The sequence below is a fragment of the Xiphophorus maculatus genome, chromosome 3 (assembly GCF_002775205.1).
Source record: "Xiphophorus maculatus strain JP 163 A chromosome 3, X_maculatus-5.0-male, whole genome shotgun sequence".
Classification (NCBI taxonomy): domain Eukaryota; kingdom Metazoa; phylum Chordata; class Actinopteri; order Cyprinodontiformes; family Poeciliidae; genus Xiphophorus; species Xiphophorus maculatus.
In genome coordinates this window covers 11,397,505-11,420,138 of record NC_036445.1, presented here as the reverse complement: position 1 = coordinate 11,420,138, position 22,634 = coordinate 11,397,505, and the positions used below count along the sequence as shown (strand labels likewise).

The 22,634-nt window shown below is 37.0% G+C and overlaps 1 protein-coding gene across 10 annotated transcripts in view; it reads right to left on the bottom strand.

Annotated features, from left to right (window-relative positions):
- Positions 1-22,634, bottom strand: part of LOC102231320 (ras/Rap GTPase-activating protein SynGAP-like) — a 174,393-nt gene that overhangs the window by 150,441 nt on the left and 1,318 nt on the right. The gene's annotated exons all lie outside the window — the stretch shown is intronic.

Below are 22,634 nucleotides of genomic sequence, written 5' to 3'. Positions count from 1 at the left end.
TTTAGCTAAAAAGCATCGCTCCTTGAGAGAACAGTCCACATTAGTTTTGTAAAAATAAGACATGTTTAAAAAACTCTTAAGATATCTGATTTTATGTTTTAACTCCATTTGGTTGTTTAAACTTCAGTACTGGAAAGAAAACGACATCAGGACTGTAACTGAAAGGTAAAAATACCCTGATAAAGCTGTAGTTCCTATTTACAGAAAATTTTAAAAGCACAGATGATAAGATACATGTGTGGGCTTCCAATAAGATGCAGACCATCAGCACATCATGGCTCTTTCCACCTGGTCCATCTCTTAGCTGAATGAGCAGCCAGCATTTCCTCTCTGGTGGAGAGATAAGGGCTGTTCAGCATGCGCCTCGTGGGCCAGCTCTGAAGACTGAATTAATTCCCTTAACATTCGATCCTGTAAGTTGAAATATCAATAGTCAAGATAAAATCTGGACTTATTACTTTATGCATGGTCCAACTGATTCAAGTGAGCGCTTGCTGAGTGTTTTAATTTTATTTTTATCAGCCTTTGGAGCTTTTTGCTGGAAAAAACTCTGATAATAGTATTCATTTAAGAAACTTTATCTTTTAACAGTTTATTCTGCTCTGTGTGGTTCTAACACAGCTGGAGTTTTTACTGCTTTCTACAGTTGTCTGAATACCTCAGCGCCCTAAAAAGAATGGTTATGCTGTTAAGCACCCACTAACTTTTCCATGAGCTAATCTTCAACTGAAGAATCAGAAAACATACACAATAATTTGAGTGAAGAAAAACTATTGAATTTCTGTGAATAAATGTACATCTTCAATGTAATTAAACATGAGTTCATGTTTCTGTGGGGCATGAACATGATGCAACATCAAGTTAGGCAGATGTAATATTCATGGGTCAGGGAAGGGCTGCTCGCCTAAAGATCTTCAGAGCCACAATTTAAAACTTTGGATAACTGGAACTGCTACAAACAAAGATGGATGGAGACACCATCTTCGGACATCTAACAGTTATTTGGGAGGCATGGGAGGTTCGATCAGATTAAGAATGAGTGATCCAAGTGAATCTGGTATAAATAAAATAATAAAATGTTGTAAAAGCATCTGATGCCCATTATTTTATTTGGTGAAGGATCTGTTATGATGTGGGCCTATTTATCTTCCAAAGGGAACATAGTTAAGAGTGTTTGCTTTTTGAAAAAACAGATCATATAAAAGTTGACCTAATATACTTTTTTGCACAAAATCATTCTTAAATTATGAGATTTTAGTCTGGTCAGCAACCAAGCTGTTTTAGGGCCTCATGTACCTTTAAGTCCCAATAAGCTGATGCTGGCCACACACCCCAAAATCAACTTTTACGCTCATGTGTGAAAATGGCTGTGCACTTAAACAGCTGTACATCTTTGAAAAGCATTAGTAAAGCCTCTTGCATAACCAATAAGAATGCAGAAAGTGGTTTCTGGATGGTAAGTCAACAACAAAACAAAAGGTAAAACAAAACACTTGTCTTTTTCAGAAGCAATTGTACAGCGCATAGAGTGGCAAAGTCAGCTGACCAAATGTGCTGAAGCTCACGTTGGGTTGCTAGGTAACGTGGCTTGGCTTGGCTGGGGTTGCTAGGTAACAGCACAGTGCCTAGTGATTGTAACTAATCAGGTGGTTTTTGAAACTGCTCATTTTTCAGAGACCAAAAAACATTGAATTATTGCAACAACAACAAAAAAAAAACAGCAGGGTGTGTTTTTTAAACTCTTAGGCTGTTTTTAGAACCAGTAAAGACCCAAAAGGAAGTAAAAATATGTACAAAATGTGAATTTTGCATGATAGATGCCCTTTAAAATAATTATCCAGAGGCCTCTGCTAGAAAACTGTAACTGTGTCTTTTAGGAGGATAAGCATCCTAAGGATTGGTCTAACTTAATACAGGAACATTTCAACAGACAGAATAAAGTCATAATAATATGAGCATAAAGTCATAATATTACATCATATAAAGTTGCAATATTATGAATTCATTCTAGTAATATTATGACCATATTCTTGTAATATTATTTTTTAACTTTCTTAGCATGGCCTTAATACCCCATAGAACCCAAATGTGGAATTTCCCCTAAAATGTATTTATTGGTTGAGAAAGAGTTTTAAAGACCTTTTAAACCATCTTTCCTAGGTTTGCAGTGGGTCACACTAATCCCACATGTTGGAAGTTTCCAGAAAGGAAGCAACCTTTGCGAAACTCTTAAAATCTTTGAGGTTTACCACACTGTTCTGTCCAATTATATTTATGGCCATTTGTAACATGAAGCTGCAGAAGCATCTCAGCATACCAACATCCTTGAACTGCCACACTTCTTAGATCTTCATAGCTACATGTTGAAGCATCACTGTACTGTCACTTCTCATAAAAGATCATCACTGCACATGCTCGGAAACTCTATTAACCACGGGGCCTTCAGAACCACTGGTGTATGAGACAAAAATATGTTTTCTCGCATTCATCTGCCAGCTGGAATAACACATTCCCTGAACCTTCACAGCTCGCTCCTCAACACGCACATGGTGCCTAAACCGCTCACAAACAAGGACACACGCGCAGAGACAGACATCCAGGGTTTACAGCATGAAGAACCAAGCTCAAGAATTCATTTCGGCCTTTCTACTTTGTTCTGACAGACTGCGAGTATGAGAAGAAATTAATGTAAGGCCTTGTGATTCACCTGGTCTGCACAACGTGAGCACGTTGTTGGACACAATCAAAAAACATTACTGACATGGCTGACATTAGTAGTCACCAAGGTGGAATAATGAACAGAGATTCACTTAAAAGATGAAAAGATCTGCTCATTCTGTTTAACTTACATTAAGGCATAAAATCACTTTTTATTTTAGATTTAGGTCCAGTCAGGAGACATTCAGCTCCTGAAAGCTCCAGTACGTTTTTAAACCTGTGCAATGATATGACTCAAATGCATACTTCTTCCCAAAGTCTATGTGCTCTGGATAGTGTTTATTAGAGAAGGTCAATACTTTCTGTAGCAACAATGATAAACTCTAATTGATGGCTTTTGTTATTTGAACTTTTTCTACTGTTGAGAGTATCAATAAGTGATGCATATATTATTCAAAATGGGCTCTAAAGCATTTATTTTGCAGTTTACTAGCACAGTTTCAGAGCGTAATGTAACTGGTGTGATGAAGAAGCCTGATTTTTAATAACTAAGCTATATCTTTCTGGCAAAATTTGATTTTGTGAGTCTCTGACTATGTAGTGATGTTCCACATAATACCACAAAATTATAAGTCAATACTGCCCGCTCTTGCTGTTTATCATTATGGATCTAAGACTCAGATCATTCTCTGATGCAACCTGGTGTTGGATGGTCTGACTTTGACCAGAATGAAGACTTGAGTACTTTAAATCTACAATCTTCTTTCATCATTTATCTGTGTCATGTAAGGGTGGTGTTAAGGTGGTGAGGCAGACGCAGATGAGATGATAGATAGTTGATTTAATAATAAATAAACGTCAACACAGTCCAAAAACACAGGCTGCACGACTGAGCGGAAGCCAGGGCTCAACGCCAGTAGCAACTGGTTTAACTAATGGACACACAAAGGACTCAGAGTACATTAGACGAGGACCCGACAAAGACACAGACGCACAGGTGACACTAAATACACGGGAGGGTAATCAGGGAATGAGAAACACCTGGGAGTTATCAAAGGGAGGACAGGACAACACGGAGACTCAGGGACACAGAAAACTCTAAATAAATACACAGAAAAACACAGAACATGACAATCTGACTCTGGTCCTGAATTATTCAACAACAAAAATCACAAGTTTCAAATAAATCTATTCCAAGAAAAAGCAAAATATGAAATACCTAATAATTATGCACACTCTTAGACCAGTACTTAATAATTATTTCAATAAAATCTGTTTATATAAGGAAGTCCAGCTGATTAAATCCAGTCTTGAAATTTGAAGCAATCCATTCACATGAGAAAGCATGTGGGGACAGTGGAAAGAAATAGCTCCCTTTTAACAGGAACATTCTGCACTTAGATCTGCAACTCTCAAAATCAATGCAATTTTGGCTGAGCAAATGTAGTTTTATATAATTGTTCTTAAAAAAGAGCAATAGACAGCTAAAATTCTGTTGGGGTGATGCTGAATTAACTCCAAGTGTTACTCTTCATTCAGCCACAAAAAACTGATCATTCCCAGACTTCTGTCTGGCATCACATTAAAAGGACTTTAATGACGATATGGTGTCAAATTTAAGCAGTTTTAGCAGAAAGTGTCATTTTTCAGAAACTTTTAATATCCAAAAGTGGAGCATGACTACGCAGGACGCTTTTGTTAAATAAATAACATAGAGGGTGTGGAGGCTCGATGAAATCATATGCAAAACTATGCAGTTCCAGCGCAAAAGCAGCATAAAACTGAACAAACCAGGATTTTAACAAATTGTTAATCTGTATAACCAGTAGCATTAATGGGGTATTTCCATGCAAAGAGTCCACTACACCTAGTAAAATAATGTTTGATATATTACACAATCTCATACATATGTCCAGGTCCACTTATAGGACATAAGTGATGGTCACACATGTTTTATTCTGGACTCATTCCCTCAGTCCCATTAGTGTTACCGGTGGTGTCACACACTGTGAAGCGATGTCATCGACTCACCTCGAGCCTCGACGGCCGCTCTGCTCTGCAACAAATTCAAACGGACACAGACCTCCAAACAGAAGCACGTCCGCCTTCTTGACCATCAAAACACGAGCAGCAGGCTCTCTGCGCTTAGCAGCAGCAGCCACTCCTGCCAGACACCATCAGTTCATTTATTCACTCCAAATATCCTGGCAAGTTAGTAAATGTGCAAAACTCTCCCATCCCTGAAGGGAATGTGAAAAATTATTTTTTTTGTTTTTGACAGAAAGTTTGTCAGTTTGTCTCTGCAAGCCTGCTTGGAAAAGTCTTGCTGGGTTTTGTGAAAAGGCAGATGCTCGCCTGTCCCCACAACGACGATCATCAGCTGGGCATGGAAGCTTAACAAACATGACTCCAGCCCCAAAAGACAGAGTTTAGTGGAAAAGATGCGTAAAAGTGTCGACAGGAACATGAAGGTTTCAAAACATTCAAAATTCACAATGTAAGATTAGAATTCCATGATTTCACTTTAGGGGAAAGTTATGAGTATTTTTCCCTTCATCGAGAGAATGGATTTTATGAAAATATCAATCATCTTTTCAGTTACAGAATCAGCTGATTATATACAGTATATATATATTTCAAATTGAAGCTAAACCAACAATGGACGACACTGATTATCTAAAATAAACTCAGTTTTGTTTTCTATTTCCTCCTTTAAGAGTGCATGATGTAACTTTTATAACAAATATTTTTCTTACATATTTGTTGAAACTGTCGCCAGGTTGTGACAGTAGGTATGAGGTAGGTAATCTTGAAAAAATTTAGCTTCTCTGCTTTCTCCCAGTGCTAACTAGAGATAGCACTAGACATAGTGACAGTTTTAACAAAAATGCACAAAACATTTTTCTTTAAACATTGCATACTGCAGCTTTAAAGTCCAAAATCAGATAAAAGTGAGATGTCCCTTAAATCTGTAAGTTTTAGCAACTCAAACAGAAATTAATTGCTTTGTACTAGACTAAAGTTGTTCAAAAAATAATTATTAGAGTATAATTAAAATACTAAAATTTCTTCCGAGATAAAGCTACATTTCATTAGAAAAGGAAAGGATTGTGAAATTATAGCCATCCGATCAGATTCAAGTGCTCATGAATGAAGAAGGCATTGATCCAAAATAGGCATGATGTCTGACATGGTTCGGTCAATGTGGAGAAATTTGTTTTGGCAACATTTTAAATCTTGCAGCAGCCTGATTGCACAAACCATATTTCAATGCAAAGTCCTCTGAATGTTTAACTACTTTCCTGGCAGCTCAGAAAGGCATCAAGTCCTAAACTCGTGCAAATGCTTGTCTTGCACAAGGTCTTTGCATTTTTACTACAGCAAACTCTGACAATACAAAAATGTTATTTTTTTCACACCAACTTTGAGTCAAGCCTGAAAAAAGATCTGCTTGTGGGCATGAATAGTAAAAATGTTAAAACTTGACAGTTTAAATTTTGGATTTGCCTGATTTGGGGTTAAAAAGCAGTAGAAACAATGAATTAATGATTTAAAAGTAAAATTTGTTTGTTTTTATGTTGACTGTCAGACTTTAAGTAGGTAATTACACTGTGTACAGCTGCAGCTGGAGCCATAATTTCAGATCAATCCATAAACAACATTCTTGACACTATTTCCAAACAATATTGCTCTTCTAATATTACCAGGTGTTGAAATATTTGGCTTTAAATGTTGTTTTTACATCATGTTTTTGAAACGCTGCAGGTACAGATTCGATCAGAGAATAGTTCACCCGGAGTTTGAAATATTCACAAACAGCATTAATAAATTAAGATGCTGGTTTTAGGGCTTCTTTTCACAGGAATGCTGAAACTAATATGATTTGTGCAGTTATGCTGTTTCCAAGCACAAATTTTCCACAAAAACACAGAATGAAACAATTTGTATTTTATTTATAGTGATAAAAGGATGTAGCTTAACTTGGCTCTCAATTTCTGAAAACAAGTTCTTTTAACAAAAACCTGTGACAAACTGTCCCAAGCTGCAGTTTAACTCTGCTGGTTAAAAAAAACCTAAAAGAGAAGTGGAGGGTTGACTTTAACCGTCTCTCACACTGAGACAGAGAAGTGTCACTGTCTCATTTCAGTCCAGTGAATCAGGAAAGGATTGTGGTTGAAAACTAAGCTGATCCTTTGCCAGAAAATAATCAAATCAAACTGTTCAAATAATAAACAAAACACAATGTAAACCATGTTGGCTTGCTATAAACCTGACTTATATGCCCCTTAGGCAATGTCACCCTTTTGTCTAAAATATCAGCTGCGGCATGCATGTGTCAGGAGGAGGTTAGCAGCTCAGGGCTAAGAAAAAACCTTACAAGTAACTTTAAAAAATACTATTAATGTTTTAAAACACAAGATTTCTCATATCAACAGGAAACAGAAAAAATAAGATAACATGGTGAGGTTTTGGTCAAACTGGAGCAGACAGATGAGCCTGTCCTGCCAGGTGATTTGTTTAGTTCAGTTCTGAGTTTTTATATGCAGAACTGTGCTGAAACCTTGAAGGTACAAGAGCAAGATTAACTGTCTGATGGCAGTTTTGTCTGTTAACTGTTCACCAGGCATACCTCCTGAAAGCAAGGTGCAATCATGAATGCAGAATAATTAAATTTGTTTTTTGTACAGGTTGTTGTGTTGTCTGGTAAAACTCAACACCATAAACGTGTCTTTTCAGGCAAGATCCAGCATGAGAAGTAAAATTATTCTGGTGTATTATAGCAGAAGTGCTTTCTGAGTTGATGCCAAGTATCTTTGTTCGATCAATATTAGCGGTCTAAAAACATTTGCTGTCAGCTAAGTGATTTAGTCAGATGATATAAGTCATAGTTACTGTTATAGACCCCAGAAATGAAGGTTTATGCTATAATCTTAACATCTTGTGTCTGTTAGAGACTTTTGCTTTGACGTTGGTAAAGAAATGTTTTCAAGTTGCCCTGTTGTGTTGAAAGATTCGACTAATACAACTTTTTGTTAAGTTAACAGACTGTTACCTTAAAGAAGATTACTTCACCCTTAAATAATTCATCTGGCATTGTGAGTATTTGTCAGAGAAAAGAAGTTGTGGTAGAGTGACAGAAAAAATACCAATGACTGATGATGATTAACTGATGCTAACGTTGTTCTTTTCTGGTTAAACCTAACCTGGATAATTAAATTCTAAGGCTGCACAATATTTAAAAAAAATCTAACCTTGGTGATATTATTATAAACACATTCTCTTCCTTTCTCTCTCTCTCTTGCTTTCCCTTTCTCTCTCTTTCTCTCTTTCTCCTGTGTTCCTAATACTTTCTGTGACCTTTAGCATCTGGTTCCAGTCAGGTGTGAGCATCCACTGCATTGGATCTGTGCCTGACTGGCTAAATGTTATACCCTGTCACAATATTGCACCTCAACCTTTCATTTCAGTGACGTCAGAAACGGTAGAATTACACACTGTGCTTTTAATACTGCATCATGCTCAACTTTATCACCATATAACTACATTGATTTTGTGATATAGAATTCTGCTACATGAGTACAGCAGCTGTCATATCTACCACATAAACCTATATGCAATTAAAATGAAAACAAACAGTCTGAATAATTTGGCCAATAATTATCTGACCACCTGGGGGCAATTACAATGCATAAAAAATGAAATAAGACATTGTGAAAAAGTGTCAGTCCGGTCATGAAGCTACAGAACACTGTGAATTCCACCATAGTCATCACATTGAGAGTATTTATACAAATTTAATCAGACAAACCATTATTAGATTAGAATACTATGAGTGAAATCACAACACTTGGAATATATTAACCAACAAAAACAAATATTGGTTTATTCTGCAATGAGTACAGATAGTTTAAATTACTGGTTCTGTTTTCTAAATCTTTTCTTTACTTCAAATGTTTTTAGATTTAAATATTAAATATTTAAGTGTTGCATTCTGCACAGCAAACCAAAAAGGCCAACTCTGGTTCATCCAAAAACCTTGGTCTTGGTTCCGTTGACGTGAACTGTGATGCGGTTTCAATGAATATGTGAACGCCAGGGTGTGAAAGCAAACAGCAACAGCTGAAAATGAAACAAATATTGCAATTTTGGTCCAAATCAAACAGAGGCGGGTGTGAAAACATCCTAAGAAGAAATATGTCTTTCTTGTCTTTAAAAATATGTCTCTACTTGCATAATGACAAAAGACATTCATGCTATTATTATTATTTAAAACAGCTTGAACATTGTCAAAATATTTTTATTAATTTGTTGTTGTTAAGAGTAATAATAAATTATTTCCTTTTAGCACTGATTTTAACACAAAGGAGGACTCAATAAAAGCTGACATAAATCTGACGCAGTTTCCTCAGGTGTAAACTGCTGACTGGATAAAATGTTAGAGCTGCAGTAAATAATCTAAACAGACCTCCTGTAAGTGGAAGTTCCTCAGCCAAATTTCAAAGCCTCAGTTCAGCATTTGCAGCATCTACAGATCCTTTTTAGTCCAGCTAATACATCACAAAGAGCTCAGCAGTCTGTTTGCATGTTCTTGTGTTACATAAAGCCTGGCTGCAGGCTTTTGGGGCCATGATGTGGTGGGAAAGCACTTGGATTATTGTATCTGCAAGGCAACTCTTCACCCATATGTAATGTCAGTGTGTGCCCAAACTGACAGCAGTGGGGAAATGTCAGCAACGTGGCCACAATGAAACAGCATACAAATAAAGCACCTCAGCGCTCTTGGAAGAGATGCAGCGACACACACACATCAGTATCTGACAAAATTTCTGGTCTTTAATGCAGAAGTCTTAACACATCTGAGCATTTTAAAAGAAAGGAACAGTGGGTAAGCAATTCCAGTCGGGAAAACAAAACGCTATTATATCGGCAGGAAAAAGGCCCCATTCCTGCTGAGCTCTTTCATTTGTTTCTAAATGGCACTGGTAAATATTAGATGCTCCTGAGTAAGGCCTGTAATTTCCAAATTTAAACATGAGAACAAAGCGAGAAAATGGAATTAAAAGTGTGCTTTTGGCACTCTTCAAGTGATTCTCATCACCATCCAGTCATTTCGGAACTGGAGTGTAGCTGGAAATGTCCTGATGTTTCATTACATTAATCTGCATCTAACTTACCTCGAGTAAAAATGCATGGAAATTAAGGCTTCATACTATTTAATTAAACTGGAAATACTGTTTTTGCAGGTAGATATTATTTGAAGAACTACAGCTGCATCGTTTTAGTGTGGCAACATTAGGAAGATACAATAGAAAAATACTTGAATTGTGTGTGGGACTGTGTGAAAAGGAGGCTAAATTTACCATCAGCTGTTGAGTGAGCTAGCTAACCTTTCTGAGGTCCTCTGAGTGGAGGTAAAACACTACCACACAAGACTTACACACTGTGGCATGAGCCCACACAAAGAGAGGCACAAGCACAAAGCTGCACACATTCACACAGGTAAGCAGAAAAATACAGAGAACCATTCTTCAAATGACAAATGGCTCTAATCTACACCTAAAATGGAGGCGCAACCTATTAAGATTTGTTTAAAATTGTTGAAAGACCTTTTTTTTCTACTAGGCATGAATCCCTTTGAAATGCTGGGGTTCACAAATTATGCAAAGAAGAGATTCATACCTAAATTAGATATGAAATGCACTAGAAAATGTTGAATAAGAGATACCAGGTAGATTTTAACATATAATAATCGCCAATTATTATAAAAGAAAGGAACATTGCAAAATTAATGCAATTAATTTTGTACTTTAAAGATGCATCTGATGTTTCTATTTCTAGGGTGGAATGGTGATAGAACATTGATGAATTTCCAAAACAAGAATTGGATGCTGAAGTTTGCATTTTTCTACAGTTGACACAGTTTCAAAATGATATGTACACGCTGGAATAAACACAGTTTGTGGCATAATTTTGTCCAGTTTCTTGATGATTTAAGGTCAAGCTTTTAAACATACTCCAAAACATTTGAAAAGAGTGCTGCAAAGTACTCCACAACTCTTTTTCATACGGCCTTGTTTGTTTTTATCATTGTTCTGTGATGGAGATTGGTCAGGGTGTTAAGAAACAACCCAGGGACAACCAAAACTCAAGCTAGTACCTGCAAATTCACAAATTGCAAACAGATCTTCTTAAAAATTAACCTGACATCATGGATATTGTGATTGTGGGTCACACGTGTATCCTAAACATACAATTTAAAATGATTAAGTAGCAAAAACAAGCAAAGGCAAAAAAAAAAAAAAAAGACAAACAGTATTTCTCAAGCAGCCCTGCTTTTTACTTACACTGATTTCAGTAGCTGATAATGCAGTAAAACGGTTTGATCAGATCTTTGTAAAAATATTTATGTAATCTCTGGATGTTACCTAAAAGCTTTTTCACCCATAATTTACTATTTCTATCATGTGGACCACACAGAAATCATCCATTAAACTGTCTCTGCTGATGAAGTCTTAGTGTTTATCAAGCCACATGTCAGACAACTGGTTACTGCAATTCATAACACTTTCTATTTGTACTAATTTACTTCTTTTGAATTTGTAGAAAAATGACACTAGCATTTATGTATGCTCTCAAATTTTAAAAATTTGAAACACCCATCCCAGGCCAGTAGGTGGCAGTAATGCTGACACTAACATCCATCCATTCATTTTATGTACACCCTTGTCCCTAGAGCTGGTGCCTCTCCAGCTAACGTTCCGAGAGGCGGGGTCACCCTGGACAGGTCGCCAGGCTGTTGCAGGGCAACACAGAAACAGACAGGACACACAACCATGCACACACACACTCACACCTAGGGAGAATTTAGAGAGACCAGTTAACCTAACAGTCATGTTTTTGGACTGTGAGAGGACTGTGTACGCTGACACTAACAAAATATGAAAAATTTACAAAGAACACCATGAGCATGGTGTATGTTGTGCTATATCCTTTATAAAAAACTGTGGCTTGTGTTTTGCATCATCATCATCATCATCATCATCATCATCATCATCATCATCATCATCATCTTCTCTTTTTCCAGCAAAAGCTTGAACCATTATGACGTTTGACATAGACCTACCAATAGTAGATCCTAATTTAACATATTTTGTGTTACTGTGGTACTTTTCATGAAATGCTTTTAAGTTTGCAAATAAGTTGCCCATCTAATCTCACTTTGCTGTCTCTGAAAATCCTCAAACTCGCTATCAATTACAATGCTGCCATGTTTTCTTCTTCTGATCCAGTGTTTCTATTTTAAACAGTGAGTTTTCCTGGATAAAGTCACTGATGGGGTTATTGCTTCTTTTTTAGTTTGTGCTTTCAAACTGCCTTTTTCCCTTCTGAATTATCAGCGAGTTGTTCCTCTCTATTGTCGCTACATGCTTGCTAAAGATGTGGGATTGCTGCAAAGTTAATGATTTGATGCTGGACTTTATTGGTTAGATTAAGTGCACCTGAAATGTATTTACAATGCTTTACTTTGTCCACAATTTTGTTATATTACAGCCTTGTTCTGAAAAATGTACTATAGCTTATTACCAATTCTTATGAAATGATCATCTGAATCTGACTGCATGATGCTTTGGACTGAATTGGAGTCTTCTTAAACTGACAATATCAAAATATATAATATAAACTGCACTGAACTGAATATTAACCCAGAAGGTAGAATTTATGACTCCAAATACAAAAAAATCTAATGTGACTTGAAAAGTGGGATGTTTCTGAACTTAAATCTAATATTTCCATTCTGCACATAAAAAGTGTCCATACTTGTAGTCATGAATTAATTATCTGCACTTCTGTCAGTTTGTATCTCTTTATTTCAGACACACATTGACTGCACAGCCTCTGTCTCCTGGGTTCCTACTCATTTTTCATTTTCAGATTCAACTTCCAAGAGTTCCCTGTCTTAAATATAAAATATAAAGAGCCACTGTAAATTTATATCAAATATTACAGTGGAAGGAAAGAAGGAATGACGAAAGTTTAAAGAGGAAGGACAAAGATGGAAAGAAAGTAGGACAGAGAAGGAAAGACAGGACAAAAGGAAGGAAGGACAAAGAAGAAAGGAAAGAAATTGAAAGAAGTGAGAAATGAATAATGGAAGGGGAAAAAATGAAAAAGGACACAAAGAGTAAATGAAGGACAGAAGGAGGGGTTCTTTTTCCTTTCCCATCTTAATCAAGACCTGGAAATGAACTCAACCAAATTTCATACTTGCTAATAAAAGCTGCCCTGGTCAATTAGTGAAATCCAGCTGGTTTGTTAAATTAAATCTCAACCGCAGGTAAGACAGACATGCTGTTATTCTCAGGTCAAAAGTTAAATGGAAAGCAGCATTTCTTTTTCCCTTTCCTCATGCTTTCTTACTTTTGATACCAAAGCACTATGAGATCAGCAGAGCTTTATGCACCGGTGAAGAAGTGTGCCATCTGCTGTTATGGAGGCATTAGAAAAGTGGCAGAGGAACTAAACTACCAGAGAATTACAAGCAACCACCGAGTACAAACTGTGCTCAGTGCAGTGGAGTCGTTTTATGCTTCTCACATGAACAAACCTCTTCATTTATTAAGTCCAACAATGCTTGAACGATGGAATATCTAGCATTTTTAATGAACACGTCCATTTTGTTTCACAACACGTGCAAATGAATTCTCAGTTTTTAATTTTTTTATTCAAATGTCAAAGAATCAATGAATATCTAACGTTGAATTTCAACTGTAGTCTTTCGTTTGAAGTTATTTGATATTCAAGTGCAAAAAAGAAATAAAATTACGCAACAGACAAAAAGCATTTATTTATTTATCTATTTCTCCTGCCTACTGGATCTTGTCCTGGCAATCTATTCCAGCATGCACTGGGCAGATAGCAGGACACCGGGCAGCCAGCCAATCCATCACAGTTTGAACACAGATAGGCAGACATCCACTCACATTCATACCTATGGGCCATTTAGAATTTCCACTCTGCCTGACATGTGCATGTTTGCAATGTGGGAGGACACAAAAGAGAAAACCCACACACAAAGGTGCAAACTGTGCCTGGAAAAGACTCGGACCTACTTTCTTTTCCTGCAGGATGAAGCACTAATGTAGATGTATGGAGGTGCCGGCTCAGGGCTGACTCCAGTCCTGACCAAACTAAGTCACACTTTGGCTTAGATAATGTAATTCTAGGAACTGAATGGGACTGGAAATAACTTACTACGGTTAAATAAAAACACAGGTAGTCTAAAGCAGCTTCTTCATTTGAAAGTTTGAAGAAATTTTTGAAATTCTATCTTCAGAAATAAACTGTGGTATATCACAGAGCAGTGGCTTTCTTCCTAAACTTTTTTCCAACTTTGTCCAGATTGTTTGAAATAGTTATTTTTATCTTTATCAGGATACAAATATTTTTTTAAAGGTGCCTACATTTAAGCCAACCAGTAGGTGGCAATAATGTTGACTATTTCCAAAACAACAACTGCTTGTTTTGTAACCAACAATTTCCCTTATTTAGCCTCATACTAATAGAACAATGCTAACTATTTCTGCTGACAAACAAAAATAGGTTCTCATCTCTTAAATCTATTAATACATCTTTTAATTAAGCATTTTTTAAAACAAAAGCAAGTTTATCTTAGTCAATTATTCAACTTTTATACAGTATGAATTAAGGATTGTACTTCAAATACATGTAAAAGTGCGACCTCCAACATTGCAAAAATGCAGTAACCATTATTTAAACATCTACAAATAAAAAATATCTGAATGTTCAGAATCTCAAATGTGATGATTCTGAACTAATAATATATGAATATAAGCCTAGATTCAAGCCCAGCTGAAACTCAAAAATGACTATTTATCTTCTGTCCTGTATCTGTTACTTACAAATGATTTGTACTTCTTAACAGCATGCATTATTTATGAGTTTGCCTGGTTGATTTATTTAGATATTAAACTGACTGATTAGACGGTGAAGCAGATGCTTTGTGCACCAAGCCAGTGACTGGAGCCATCAGGATGTTCGCAGAGCGCACACTAGATCAGGCACACAAGACGCCTGCAGATTGCAGCCAGCATCTTCCCTGCACAAACAGCGGTTTGGAGGAAAACAGCTGTTACTTGAGAATAAAAGTCTAAGCAAAAATAAAACAGATAAATTCCTACAAATATTGAGTTTTTGAGGTGAAAAGGAGATTGTATTGGATTCCAACTAGAGTTGGGTAGAGTAGCCAGAAATTAAGTAAAAACATATTTTTACTCAAGTGAAAGTAAAAAGCAACAGTCCGAAACATTACTAAACAGTAAAAAAGTATCTGGTTAGACTGCTACTCAGGTACCGAGTAACTGACCAGAACATCTGATTTCATATTTAAAATTGATGTCTTCAGACAGACAATAATTTAAAGTTATCTGCAAATTCTAGCATTTTAAATATAAAAATAATAATACAAATAAGTAACACGACTACAAGATAACAGAATTAGGCAGTACTTTTCCAAATCATAAAAAACTAATTCTAACAGTCTGTAATGCAAATGTACTGTATGTTAGGACCATTTGGCACTGTTGTCCCAGTGCCAAGTGGTACAACAGGCTCAGCAGGTGGAAAACAAAATTAGAAAAACAAACCTTCTGCACAAACAAGTTTCACGTTTAGCTTAAGTTGTGCGTATGTCTATATGCATTTTTTGTTTTTTTCTTCGTTCAGTTAAGTTACTCGCAGTGGGCACAAAAGTGTTTTTCTAATATGAGTAGTAATACTTTATAAAAATGTTACTCAAGTAAAAGAAAAGAATACAATGTCATAAAACTACTCTTGAAAATACATTTATTCCAAAAAGTTATTCAAGTAAACGTAACTAACACCCAACTCTGCTGACAACAGGCCACATTCAAGACAAGCTGATCTTAGATGACTGGGACTGATCAATTTTGAACCCTGCTGCAAAGTAATGACTTCCTTGCATCAGGTGTTCAGGTTTTGTAGTTTAGTGGGCGTTGGGTGGCTCAGTTGTTAAAACAAGATCCTGGATCGTCCTGGGTTTGATTCCCGGTACTGGAACATTCTCTGCATCATCAACCTCATCCTCCTCATCATCTTCTTCTCTTTTTTCCTCTCTCTCCAACTTATTTACTGTTCAATAAAGGCCACTAGTGCCAAAATATTTTTGAAATATGTTTTTATGAACAAAAACAAAGTTTACATGAGGACGACGAAGGCAACTGGAGCAGAGAACGTGTTTCCAAAATAAAGGTATTTGTTTGGACAGGACCAAATAAAAACCCTGCTGCAGACAAAATAAATTAGTTTTCTGGAAATTAAAAAGGAAGTCAGGTTGTCATTACATGTGAGCATCAGAAGTATTTAAATGTTTATATGGATGGTTTTTATTGCGGGAGAAGTGTCTCAAGGCCCTAATGGAGAATGGAGGGACGGTGGAAGTTTATCCCAGGCCGGGATTCAAACTCGGAAACGTCTTGCTGTGAGGCAAAAGTGTTGTCAAAAGTGGCACCTAAAAGGTTTGACTTTTTATTTCAGTAAAATGAGTTTTTGGAGACAAAACAAATAGGACTGACTCAGATGAAGGCAACGTTCATCGGTGTCATAATGTCACAACAAAAAAAGAGACATAATGGTCTGTACAGAAGAAATAAATTAAAAAACAATGTTTACATCAAGCAGAAAGAACTGAGTCCACTCACCATGACTCATAGTACTCAGTGTAACCTCTACCACTGCCTGCAGTGTAAGGGGAGAATAAAACCTCACAGCTTTAAACAGTGAACATGCTTGAGATTGGATAATCTCATGCCTGCAAACCATGTGAGCCAACCACATCCAAAGGGAGATCATTACTCCTGACTGGCAGCGCTCTGATTGGGCGCCTCATCCTGACCTTTCAGCTGAATCCTGACAGGATCAATCAAAAGCCAAAGCATTTGCTCCTTCTGCATAAACCCATCGAGTCATTCCACTCAGGCTTTGCAGCAGAACCGACCTGCCCACCCACCAAAGCCCAGCTGAGTCTAAAACGGTGCAACTCCAAACAACTCCGTCCCGGCAGCCCAGATACAGACCTGCCGCCCTCCACCAGAATCACTAAAGAGCTATTAAAATGTCTCTATGTTAGAGGATAAGGGTTTCTTTTTTACAAAAAGGACATTTAATGCTATCCAACAAACATGAAATGTAGAAAAAAAGACAAAACTCAGACAAAAAAAAGACAAAACTCACCCACCTGATGTTGTAATGGAGCAAGCAGAGTACTAAAGCTGGACTAAAAGGTTATTCATTTATTTGGCCAAAAATACACCATATTGTTCTTCCATCACTATTCATGAACCAAAGGGAGATTCATATCTGTGTAGAGCAGTAAAACTGGCCTCTAGAACTTTATAGGCATTTGATGTACTGTAATTTGGAGGCAAATTACAGTAAGTGAAAAAGTGTTTTGGATGAAAAAGAGGGTTTCTAACTCTTTTTTTATACTAAAGATTTGGAAAGTGTGACATACATATAATTTTCAGCTTAGATTGGGCAAACTAATTTTGCTGGACAATATATTGTCTCAGAAATTGTTGTGATAAATAATAATATTGACGATTTTCAACTTATATAATGTTTTGAGAGGGTGATAATGAAAGTTCACCCTCCCAAAGACTAATGAATTTTTATTTTGACAGTTGAAGACTTAACACTGAAACTGGAAGCCATTGTAAATATTCAAAATAAAAAAACACAACCAAAAACAATAAATAAAAAGGAAATAAAAACCACACACAACCAAAGCCATACAGAAAATGGATTATGAAGTCTCCGTAAACAAAATTGCATTCATCAGAATGGAAATTATTGAGTACATTTTGATTTATTGTATAATTAATTGCTTAACTGCTTATTGCGACAGGCTTAATTGCTATAATACCCATAAATAAAATCCAGTGCGGCCAATTGCCTTAAACAAAAAAGCAAATGAGTAAATAGAGTCTAACTGTTCCCTGAAGGACATGAAAAATAAGAAACCCAGCAGACAGGCCAGGGAGGAAGTTATGGAGAAATTTATAGCAGAGTTCAGATCTACAACAATATCCCAAGCTTTGAGCATCACACAGAGTTCCTGTTCAACCCGTCATCTAAACATGGAATGAGGATGGGCCAACTGCAAACCTAACAACTGTTAGTCATGAACTCCAAGACTCAAGTCACCGCTGGGGAAAAAAAGCTACAAAAAATCCCTTTTGCAGTTTGCCACAAGTCAGATGGGAGACACGTCAAATATGTGGGAAACCATATTTGGACTTTTTGGTCTGTGCACAAACAGCATCTCCATTGGGAAACATGGTGGTGGGAGGGATATGAAAGCTCATCAGAGTTGATGGATGGATGCCAGGAACTAAATACAGGAAAATACTGGAAGAAAACCTTTAAGATGCAGCAAAGGCCTGGAGACTGAGATAGAGGCTCACCGTCCAACAGGACAGTGACCCTAAACATGCAGCCAGAACCAGGAAATGGGTTATAATGAGCATGCTAATGTGTCTAGATCTAAATTCATTTAAAAATGTTTGTCAAGGTTTGAAAGCTGTTGTACCAAATGGGAAAAACTTTCACTTACAAGATGTGCAAAGCTTTAAGAGATGAATGTTTTCGGCACAGTATTGGCTAATTTCACCTAAGTACTCAAATGTTTTTTAAACTTTTATTTGGAAACAAATTGAAAGTGTATATTTGTCTTTTATAGTTGATAATCTGAAAATGCACTACATTAGAATTATATAGAGGTTTGTAGCTTTAATATAACAAAACCTTAAACAGCTGAAATGTATAAATCTTTTTACTAGGTGCTGATTGGGATGAATTTTGGAGATAAACAAATTGTATTGTTTTAAGATAATAAAACAAAGCACAATGAAGGTTCTGCAAGACCTATAATTGACACAAAACTTGTTAAACTGACCGTTGTGCCACATCTTCGCTGCACATGCTGATGACAATATAAAGTTTATTATGAATGTAATGAGATGTACGTCTGCTGAGCCCTAATTAATCTTCTGCCTGCGAGACAGAATAATGGCATCATTGTCGTTCCCTCAACATCCTCACACATTCCGGTTTGACATTTAGAAGTGCTGACTTTTCCCATCTAAACTGGATTCAGCCCAACAAATTTAGGATGCTTCCGAACTTGGATGGGGAGTTCTCTGATTTACGAAGCGGAAGATCACTAGAGATTCATCACCATCAGCCAAGAGGAAAATCAGATGATTACAAACATATCAGTTCTCCCGTGCGCTCATCACTTGTCGACCGGAGTAGTAATTCAGCAAAACACTTGAAAAAGTCCATGCCAAATGGATCTGCGCTGCATGCAGAGGGCCTACTGGAGAATGAATGGGTTTTCTCTTTTGACAGATCATGTAGTGCACCGGCCTTAGATGAATTTCGCGCATGCGGTACAGTAATATCCTAACAGATGACGGTTCTTGGCACAGCCTGAGTAGTGGAGGGGTGTAAGACAGTCCCTTATGTCACATGGGAGAAAGAGAGGGATGGAGAAGAAGGAGAAGAAGAGTGCTGCAGTGCATTGGTGGTGTGCTGTCTCTTTAACTATGGTCATGCTTAACAGGAGCTGCTGGATCAAACTACTGTAAAATCGACAAGGCCAGGGATAGCTGTGTGGTCGGCTGCCTGCTTCCACACTGTCCATCTGCACTCATGGACATGTCCGTCAGCCAGGAGGAGAGAGATAGAGGAGACGCTGTGGAGGTAGAGAGGCATGTGTGGGTGGTTCATCGTGACGGGGGTCGACCACAGTGGAGGAGAGAAAGTAGAAGAAGGAGGAAGACTGAAGGGAGGTGTGAGTTTAAGGGAACGAATGAGGAAAAAGAAAAATATTTTGCCAAGATAGGAAGGCCCATCGCTGCTGCTGCTGCTGCCTGCCTCCCACTAACTGCCTGTTCATGTGAGCCGGTACTTGGCATGACTGCAAATGGCTCGCCTGGTACATTAGCTGAACACTCTCTTCAGAGTGGGCTTAGATACATCTGCAACATTGTTCAGACCCCTCCACCGTTCCCCATTCCCACCAAAAATCCCCCCTACACCCAGTGTTGATGTGTTTCTCTCCATAAATCAATGCCAAAGGAATCAACCCTCTTACCATATATTTTACCTCTGTATGTTGAGTCACTGTGCAGCAATAAATATCACAGTGTTACATAATTGCCTCGAGTAACCATGGAGCTTCCAACATATAGGAAAGATGGAGTATCTGTCTGGAGCACACATAGGAAATGCATTCAAGGCATTCGACTAATTCATTTTGGCTTCAAAAGTAAAGTCAAATTTGACTGATTTTTTTTACTTAAAGTGGTAGCTCACATTTGTTCACGTTATCTGCAGAGCATAACTCACATTGGATAGCTGACATTTATCCTGGAATCAGAAAGTAAAGGCTTGTCTAAGCATTCTTCTGAAATCAAACAACTGCTGCTGCCAATGCCGAAACCGATGCAGCAATCGGGTTTACGACGGCCGAAACTAAAATACTGTTTGCTTCAAAGTGTGACCTGAATTTTATAAGAACTATAACAAATTAATTAATGGAAATCTTCTTAGCACTACCGCAGAAGCTAACATCCGCAGTCTTCATTATTGCTGCTCTTGGGGTTACAGCCAATCAGCATCGAGAAAAATAAATGGCACTCCTTAATTGGCTGTGTTACAAACACCAATGTGACAGGTAGCATTGCTGTTAGTTATTTCAGCTTCGTAAGTTTGATTTTCTTTACACTATTTTAGATATGCGTAACAAAAAACCCCTAAAACAAATACACAAAACGGTGGATTTTACGGGAATAATTTATAGATACGCTTCACAGAAAAATATGCAAACATGTGAAGGGTCAACTGTACCATGATTTGTACAGAACGCACTTTGTAGCCATTTAATGAGCATCTAGTTGTAATTTTACAGTATTGAGCTGTTTATCAGCAGCAGCATTAATGAAAAAGATCAACATTCCTTAGATTGGAAATTGTTTTCACTAATCATGCTTTAATATATTTTTATTGTATGTGCTACATTAAAATGTATAATCTCTACCAAATTTAGCATTCACAAGAGAAAATATGCTCTGCTGAAGCATATTTAGGTAGTTTAGCTGACAACTAGCTTTTAGTCAGCTAAACTACAACTGTTATATAGTGGTAAATAAATTCAGGCAATAAGGAATTAAATGCACAAAAACTTCAACAATTTTTGAAAGAGCAACACTGACTGAAATGTATTTTAAAAATCTCTTAACATTTCTGATGCTGCAATTTCTTGCTTTGGTTTACATTGGATGCATCCACACAACTATTTACAGCAAAATGATGTGTTTGAAGACAGAAGCGTGTGAGCATTTAGTTCTAATACACTAAATGTTTCTATATTTGACCTGCAAATCACTTCTCAAAACTAATGAAAGGGGAATAAGCTATAGTAGTGCATTACTATTTACTCACCTTTTCAGGTTTGTATTACTCTGCTTTTTACATCAAAATTTGTGGGTTTTTGGCCAGAGACACACAACAAATTGAGTGGAAAAGAGACCTAGAAAATGTTCCGTATGGTGAGCCTTTTGAGCTTTAAACATCCTGAATTTGGAGATGTTAGCAACCTTTTTGGAAATGTTAACATTAAGTTAAGGGTCTACAGTCATTATAATGTACACACAGAAACTTCTGTTTTCGGCTAACTTTGCTAATCATTTGCATACAACCCTGAAATGACTTTAAAATATCTGGACATTTTTGTCTCTGTATTACCGTCATAGTAAATATTGATTCTTCTCTCTCTTATACACACACGATGTGACCTCTCCTCCTGTTACAAATGAATATTGATCACTCATAACAAAAAGGAAAAGAAATATTCTAATATCTTCTTAAAACGTTCTAGAATAAAAATCCAAATCAGATGGGAAAGAATTTGGCACCGCACGTCAAATTGTTAAAAAGATTGGACATCAGGAACTGGTCCCAACATTTGATTGGTGCATCTCGAAATATAATCCAATTTGCAGAACGTGTTTGATGTGGGAAGTTTATTGTTACCTTTTTGTGTAAGGAGTAATTATGATAGACACAATTAAAATTAGTAATATACTTTTGGTTTTTTTCTTTGTTCATGCATGAACTGGATTCAAACTAACAGAGCAAAGTAGAGAAACTAAGAGAAATATCTACTGCTGGTAAGATATTGATTGCTAATAACTGCTCAATGGAAACTATCACTTCAGGATATAAAATACATCATGTTCTAAAACCGTAACTTTTTATAAAACTACAATTAAACTGTTTCTGTCATTGAGTCTTGAAGGATACAACATTTCTTTACTGAAAACAAAAAAAAAAACAATTTCACAATATTATCCTACATCATTATTACTAATAAACACATTAACTTTACTACTGTGAAATAATTAGCAAAACGGGACGAGTAGGCAAAACTCTCTGCAGGTGTTCCCAGCTGGATAAAACATGTTTATTCCTAAAAAGGACAAATTATTGCAATCAAAGAGAAAAAGTACATCACTGGCAGATTTTGAAGGTGCGGCACTGTGCTCACAATTTCCTGGCAGTGACTCTCCGAGTGGGCTCACACACACGCACACACACACACAGAGGCAGAGCATCTCACCAACCAGCATTATGCAACCAACTTCTATAGATGCATTTGCACAAGAGGGCATTTTGGCTCTTATCTGCTGTGCTCTGAGGGAATAAGAAGCGGAGTTAAAAGGAGGAGAGCAGGCTGCAGCCGTTACATTTGCTCTCTATTTTCATGTGTGGCTCAGATGTTGACTCCAGGGTCACTCCAGGGTGTTTTTTTTAGTTTGAGATTAGATATTTGGAGGCACAGTTGATTTTCCTCAAAGGCTAACAGGTCTGGT